Source organism: Rattus norvegicus, chromosome 10 (genome assembly GCF_021556685.1).
Source record: "Rattus norvegicus strain SHRSP/BbbUtx chromosome 10, alternate assembly SHRSP_T2T, whole genome shotgun sequence".
In the NCBI taxonomy this organism is placed as follows: domain Eukaryota; kingdom Metazoa; phylum Chordata; class Mammalia; order Rodentia; family Muridae; genus Rattus; species Rattus norvegicus.
In genome coordinates, this window is record NC_141543.1 from 96,773,142 (window position 1) to 96,779,711 (window position 6,570).

The window sequence follows — 6,570 nt, forward strand, 5'->3', positions numbered from 1 at the left end:
TTTCCCTAAAGGGCTTTAAGTAGCCCAGGCTAGCCTCAGACTCACTGTGTGGCCAAGGATGGCCTTGAACGTTTGATCTCTGCCTCCAGCCCTTTGGTGCTGGGAGGATACCTAGGAACCACCACACCCTGTTCACACAGAGCTGGGCATTACATCCAGGGCTTTGCCCATCCTAGGAAAGCACCCTCTCTACCACTGGAGCCCAACCGCTAGGCCATCTGAGTTGTTCTGTCTTCATTTCTGACTGCTCTGAGGTTGGCAGTGCTGCTTATCTCATCTCTCCCAGACATTTCCAGACATTTCTCTAAAGGAAGGTAATGAGCCAAAGCCAGCTCTCAGATGCGTCAGGGAACACACTGCTTAGAAGAAACCCCTCTTGGATAGCAGTCATTCTCCTCCGTTCCTTCCCATTGCCCTGGTAAAAGTTGGGGACCCATCTATCACGTTCAGAAGATAACAATTACAGAGGTACTTAACGCACCTCTTAGACTCAGGGTCATCTTTGGTTCACCATGAGCAGATTCTCACGTTTAGCACAGGCCTTCCCCTTGTGTGCCCTTTCAGAGTCTTTTTATAGCCTTGGGTACTCCATGGGCCACAGTATAGCAGGGAGCCATCTGTAACTTGTCCAATGAGCAGGGAGCACAGAGGCATGTGACACTGTCTTTGAACATTGACAACTGGAGAGCTGAGGAAATCCAGGTCCCTGATGGGCATGGCGTCCTTCAGAAGTCTTGGATGCTCTTGTCTCCAGAGGTTTCTACTGCTCTGTTTAATCTCTTATGGCACACGGGCTGTTGAACTAATCCCGCCCTACTGGTCTCTATTGTGCAAGCTGATAAGCCTCTCTAAATTCCCAACATAGCACACGCCGTGCATCTTGGTAATGGGAGAATTAGGCTCATGCAGCCTCTGCTGCACACAGAGGTCCTCTAAGAGTTGAGCTGAGCCTCCATGGACATGTGTGTTGATGAACTGACAAATAAGAGTCCAGAAGAGTTCAGTGTCAGTTCTGCCTCGAGTGACAGAACCGGCGCCGCTGACCATTTCTACTTGGGCTCCTAATACTTATCCTTAATAAGTGATTTGTAAAGTTTCTGAACCAGGAGGGGAAATGACTTTGAAGATCATCTAGTCAACCTACTTTGCTGATAAGGATGCTGCATTCCAATGTGGTTAAGTAATTTGCCCTGAGAGATATAGCTAGTGAAGAGCTGGGTATAAATTCTGCAGTGGAATTTCTCATTGGATTCAACAGAGGTAAATGCCAGGTTCCTCAAAGGTTTTCGAATAAGTAATTTAGATAGCATAAGGCACTCTGGGAGATCTGAAGAATGAAACATGGCACCCTCATAGTTCTTTAAAGCACACACATAGAGAAATAACTAACTGTGTGATTTGTCAGGAGAGCTTCCCCGTGGGTCTAAACTGGGATAAACTGGGACACCTTATGTTCTAGTGAGCCTACTACTACCAACAAGGGATCCAGCTTTCCTGATCTGGGCTGGCAATTACATCAGCAGACAGCATCAGAGGAGACAGGAGCTGACATCCATATGTGGTATATGGGCATTAACTCCTCATTCTATGGTGTGCCTCAGTCAAGATAACTATGAGCTTCCTGGCAAGAGGACACCCTTTTCACCCATTCTCCCCACAACCACTGCCTGGGCATATAGACTCGAGTGGAGACTTAATCCTTCTAAAATTCAAAATCTTCATCTCCAAGACACTAGAAATAACATCATATACAGTGTGATTTGACGATAAAGACTACATCTGGTAACACAAACATTTTAGCACTCAATAAATCCTCGTTATTGTGGCCACTGCTGTTTAGTTCCTATGCTTGCACTAGGCCTAAGTTAGCTCCTTTTCTGTGCCCTTCCACGAGTTTCCCTAGCATCATTTCCCCACGACTCACCTCTCACCGAGATTTCCTCCTTCTGTTCCCATTGTCCAGAAGTTCTTTGCCCTGCATCCTGCTCCCCACCCCCTTCCTGCTTCTACTTCCCCCATCTCTACTTTTTCCTCTCCAGTTTTGATTCCTTCTTTCGCTTCCCATTCGGTCTCTGCCCGGCTTCCTGTTTTCTCCGCTGTCTCACGGTTTGTACCTTTCTTCTCAACCCATCATCCCTCTCCCCTGTTCATTTCCCTCTCCCCTGTGTTACCGTCTCATTTATCTCAGCCTCTGCTTTGGCTTCCCTGTAGTTGCTAGGACTCTCCCCTTTCCCATCTCCCATGCCCCATCTCTCTTCATGGTTTTTGCCTGGAACTGTGCTTGGTTCTCGTGGCAAATTGTCTCTGAGGAGTCCTCAGTGAATCTCACTTCATGCTATTCAAACTTTCAGGAATTCTCCTCAGTGTGGGTTGGGGCTTGTGACTTGAATCTAATAAATGCCCTATTACAACACTGATAGAATTTAACTTTTAAGTCTAGATTAAAAAAGAAGGCAATGTCTGGCTCGATGCTTTTTGGCGATAGGTAACGCAGTCATTATGTTGCAAACTGCCTGACTGACAAGACACCAGACCAAGCAACTCCAGTCTCCACCAACAGCCAGAGGACCTGTGGCTGGCTAACAACACAGCCTAGCTTGTGATCCTCCCGGGAGCCTCTTTATAGCCTCTCTGGCATCTTCGCTGTGCTTTTATAAAAGATCACAAGTCAGAGGTTCCGGGGCAAGATGCTTCTGGATTTCCAACACAGAAAAATTCTAAAGTAAGCGATGTTTGTGACTTAAGGTAATTATGTCTTGCGGTAACTTATATGGCCTCTCTGGGCCTCGGTCTCCTTGGGACATTTAGAGGTTATTCAGGTCTAACGTGTCAGACGTCCTGTGTGAGAGGAGGCAGCCGTGGATGCTCTGAGACCTATCCTTTCTGTTTTCCATAGGAAGTCCAGTGCTCCCACATCTCTTTGTGTTTTAAGCTCCACATCTTTGTGCTTGCCTCACATTTTGGCTCCTATTAATCTGAAGTCTGTTTCTAATTTCTGGCAGAATTACAGTGGCCTGTTGTTACCTCACTCTGCATGATACGCCAATTTCATGTCCGAGTCACGGCTATTGTCTCTGTCCTCTGATAATCTGTCTTGTTTTTTTTTTTTTTTCTTTTTAATTCCCATAGACTGTGTGACTATAGAGACTTGCCCTTGGGCCTGATCTTAGTGCCGTGTGGCCCCCAGATAGGGGTGAATGACAGACAGACAGACAGACAGACAGACAGCCTGTCTGCCACTGAGGCATCTTTTCTTGTTTAAGAATTTGCTCTCCAGATTCCAGGTTCCCTTCCAACTCCTGTAAAGACTGGAACCTATTAAATAAGAGTTGAGCTGAAATTGAATGGAATGTCTCAGGCACTTAGAGTCAGAGTTCTCTTTCAGGGGAGCACGTGGGGAAGGGGCCAGGGCGTGTCTGCATGGCTAATGTAGAAGACAGCTTCCCTATCTTTCTGTTACCGTTCGATCTTTAAGCAGAGACAACATTTTTTTTTTTCCCTTAAGCAGGGCCTGTAACCTAGGATCCATCACTTATGTATGGTGTCCATGGCAACCAGGCAATGGTATGGGATCCCTTTTCACTGGGGAATTCCTTTTATGGCTCATTTCCAAAACCAGCATGGCCAGTACAAGAGTCTGCAGTTTCCCAGTTGCCTAGCAACCAGATCCTATGCTCTGGTCTCTAGGAAAAACAGGCAGATTTTTTTTTAAAGTGTTTGTCGTCAGAATCATATGTTACATTCTCTCTACTTTGTCTCTTTAGAATAAAATAATTAGTGGGTGATAAGGATGCAGGAAAGGTAACCGCTCCCTCCTTGCTGTTCATGCTTCTACGGCTCCTGGAGGACTGCTGCAGGCAGGGAGAGGGAGGGAAGTGGTAGCAAGCTTTCAGCTTGTAATTAAGCACTGCGAGCCATCTGCACATTGAAAGCTCTACATTTTTAACGTCTCGTGGGGACATCGAGTATGTCTTAAGCCAGCAATCTGTGATGCAGTCCCTCCCTCTCTCAAACCAGAGAAGTCAGGCTCCACCCACAGGTGTCATTTGACCACATTTTCCCTTACATTCCGAGGGGGCTGGGCAGTCAGCGTGCTGAGAAAGGGCGTGAGACTGTACTTTTGAGTAACAGCTGAGGGTTTGCACCACGGACGATTCTGTTAACCATATCTAGTAGGTACAGGCCAGGGATGTTCTCACGTAAAGGACAAAGAAATATCCTGCTGACAGCGTCAAGAAGCTAAGGTTGAGAATACTCTAACTTAAGGAGTCAGGAGACGCATCTGTCTTGTTCAAATCCAGCCCACTAACCGATGAGGTAAGGGGCGGGGCAAGCAGATCGTCCGAATCAACAGACGAGACCTCCCCATGAGGATGGACAGCAGACCCGACTTGGCACTGGACAGAACCAACCTCATAAGCTGACAACCAAGATTAGCCATGGTGCATGGGTTCTTAGGGTTTGGTGCAAGCCTTCTCTCTTACACAGCAGGTGCTTCACCCACTGAGCCGTTTCCCCTGGCCAGGAATTAACTCTGTATGGAGATAGCGAGGACCAAAGATTGTGTGTGCATGCACACACACGTGCACATATCTCTCCATGCACCTGCTGTGATAACAAACACAAGGCAGGCTCTTGATGATATAATACACACATCCATATGTACGGCCTTTTTACAGACTCCTCCCCAGTGATGCTGAGAACGAGGCTGAGGGCTGTGTGCTAGGAATATGCAATTGGCCTCCCCATTGTGTCATCTATGACAATCAGTTTTCCCTCAGGATAATACGATTGTGCCAGATGTCACAACATTATGTAAGCAGGTTTTGAATGTGTTTCTATTTTCAGGGTCGTGCTGCTACCTCGTGCAGGGTAATGCCAGGCATGGCATTTGGTTTTTGTGTGTTGCGTGATATGATGTGTGTGTATGCTGGGGACTGAGCACTGGGCATTGTGCATGCTAGCCACATGCTCTACAACTGAACTACGCCCGAGCTCCCAGCATGAGTTCAATACATTTAGTAACCTTTTCTTTCCACTTGCTTGGAACCTTGAGAACACCTCTTAATTCTAATAAGCTAACTTGTTTTTCCCAAGATTGGATCCTTTCATAATTTTCCGAGCTGTTATAAGTGCCCCGTTAGCTCCCCAGCTTCTAACCTGGCCTTGTCTAGAAGCCTCCCGAGGCCCCCAGATCACTTGCAATGACCTGATTTTTTATTATTTTCTTTCTTGGAATTCATCTATCAAAATAGCATCTTTCATTCTGTGCTTAAATAAAGGTGGGCAACATTCTCTTTGAGGTTTTTTTTTTTTTTGTTGTTCTCCTTTATTCTTTCTAGCAAGTTCTCCAAACAGGGTAGCCTTTTGGAGACAGGATCCTTAGTGAGTCCCAGGTCCCCTTCCAGATCATAGCAATTAGCATCTCGTCTTCTGTAGTTTGTAATTTTTCTTCTTGCTGTCTCTTCGCTCTTGTTAAAATTCACCTACCCAGCTTTCCCTGACTCTCCCAGCCTCACTCAACCACGGACAGCCCTCCAGAAGCTTCTAGATTTTGCTGCTTCATATCTAGCTGGAGTGTGATCCCACCCAATTCTGCTCAATTGACTTAAGCTCCTGCCAGTGCAGGTCTGAACATGTCTCTGCTAAGACTCTCCCCCTCCACTGGAGATAATTAGACGATGCTAAATTTAGAAGCAGCTTGCTCATCCCTCCCAAACAAATTTAAGGACTCTCACCTGGAAGCCATCGTAACTGGGGACAATGGCAGAGGCCAGCTTCTATGAAGATAGCGCACAGAGGCTTCGGTCTCTGGGCAGAGAGGTAGGAGCTGAAGTAGTCATAGCAGACTCCAGAGAAGCTTGAGACTGGATGGCTGGGGGCTATGGAGGGGGAGAGAAGGGGAGGGGAGAGGAGGTTACCAGAAGCTCTTGAAATTGTGCAGGTCTGAGCAGTGGCAAAGGAGTCAGAGGTCGGCTGCTAAAGGTCAAAGGGCATTAGGCAGCAAGTCTGGGATCCTGGATGGCAGATAAGAGATACAAAACAGAGCAGCACCCTTAGAGCCCTGAAGGCAAGGCTTTATCAGGGGAGGAACTAAACTCAGGGCAAGCCCTGCCACTAGGAAGGCTGAACCCTGTCAGTTTCTGAAGACAGATGCCTAGAACTGGAGCCAGGAGGAAACAAGCAAGGAGGGCTTGATGCTTTCTGGGCAAATCTTTCCCTGTTCTTGTAAAACCAGTAGAGACTCCTAGGTCAGTTAGCTAGTCTGTCGGCAGGTCATGTTAAAGCCGTATTCCTCAGGCATCCCCTCACTTCAGGGGTATTTGTTGTCACCAAGTTTCTGCCTAACCCTAGATTCATGAGGCATTCCAAGAAAAACATTTCTGTGCTCACTAAGTTTGAGATATTTGCCAATCCTTGAAAACTGCCTAATGGAAATCTATTTCATGGTTTTATGTCAATATTTTTCAGATACAGTCAACAACAGGATCCAGCAGGATCCCTTTGTTATGTAGTGACGGTGAATATCCTGTGCCCGGACTTTGAGAAACATTGTTCTAGAACATTCCT

The 6,570-nt window shown here is 46.7% G+C and overlaps 1 protein-coding gene across 1 annotated transcript in view; it reads right to left on the reverse strand.

Moving 5' to 3' along the window:
* Nucleotides 1–5,873, reverse strand: part of Marchf10 (membrane associated ring-CH-type finger 10) — a 141,999-nt gene extending 136,126 nt beyond the window's left edge. Inside the window, exon 1 of the mRNA XM_087572406.1 lies at nt 5,739–5,873. The gene's annotated coding sequence lies outside the window, so the exon portion shown is untranslated. The remainder of the gene's footprint in view (nt 1–5,738) is intronic.
* Nucleotides 5,874–6,570: the final 697 nt, after the last annotated feature.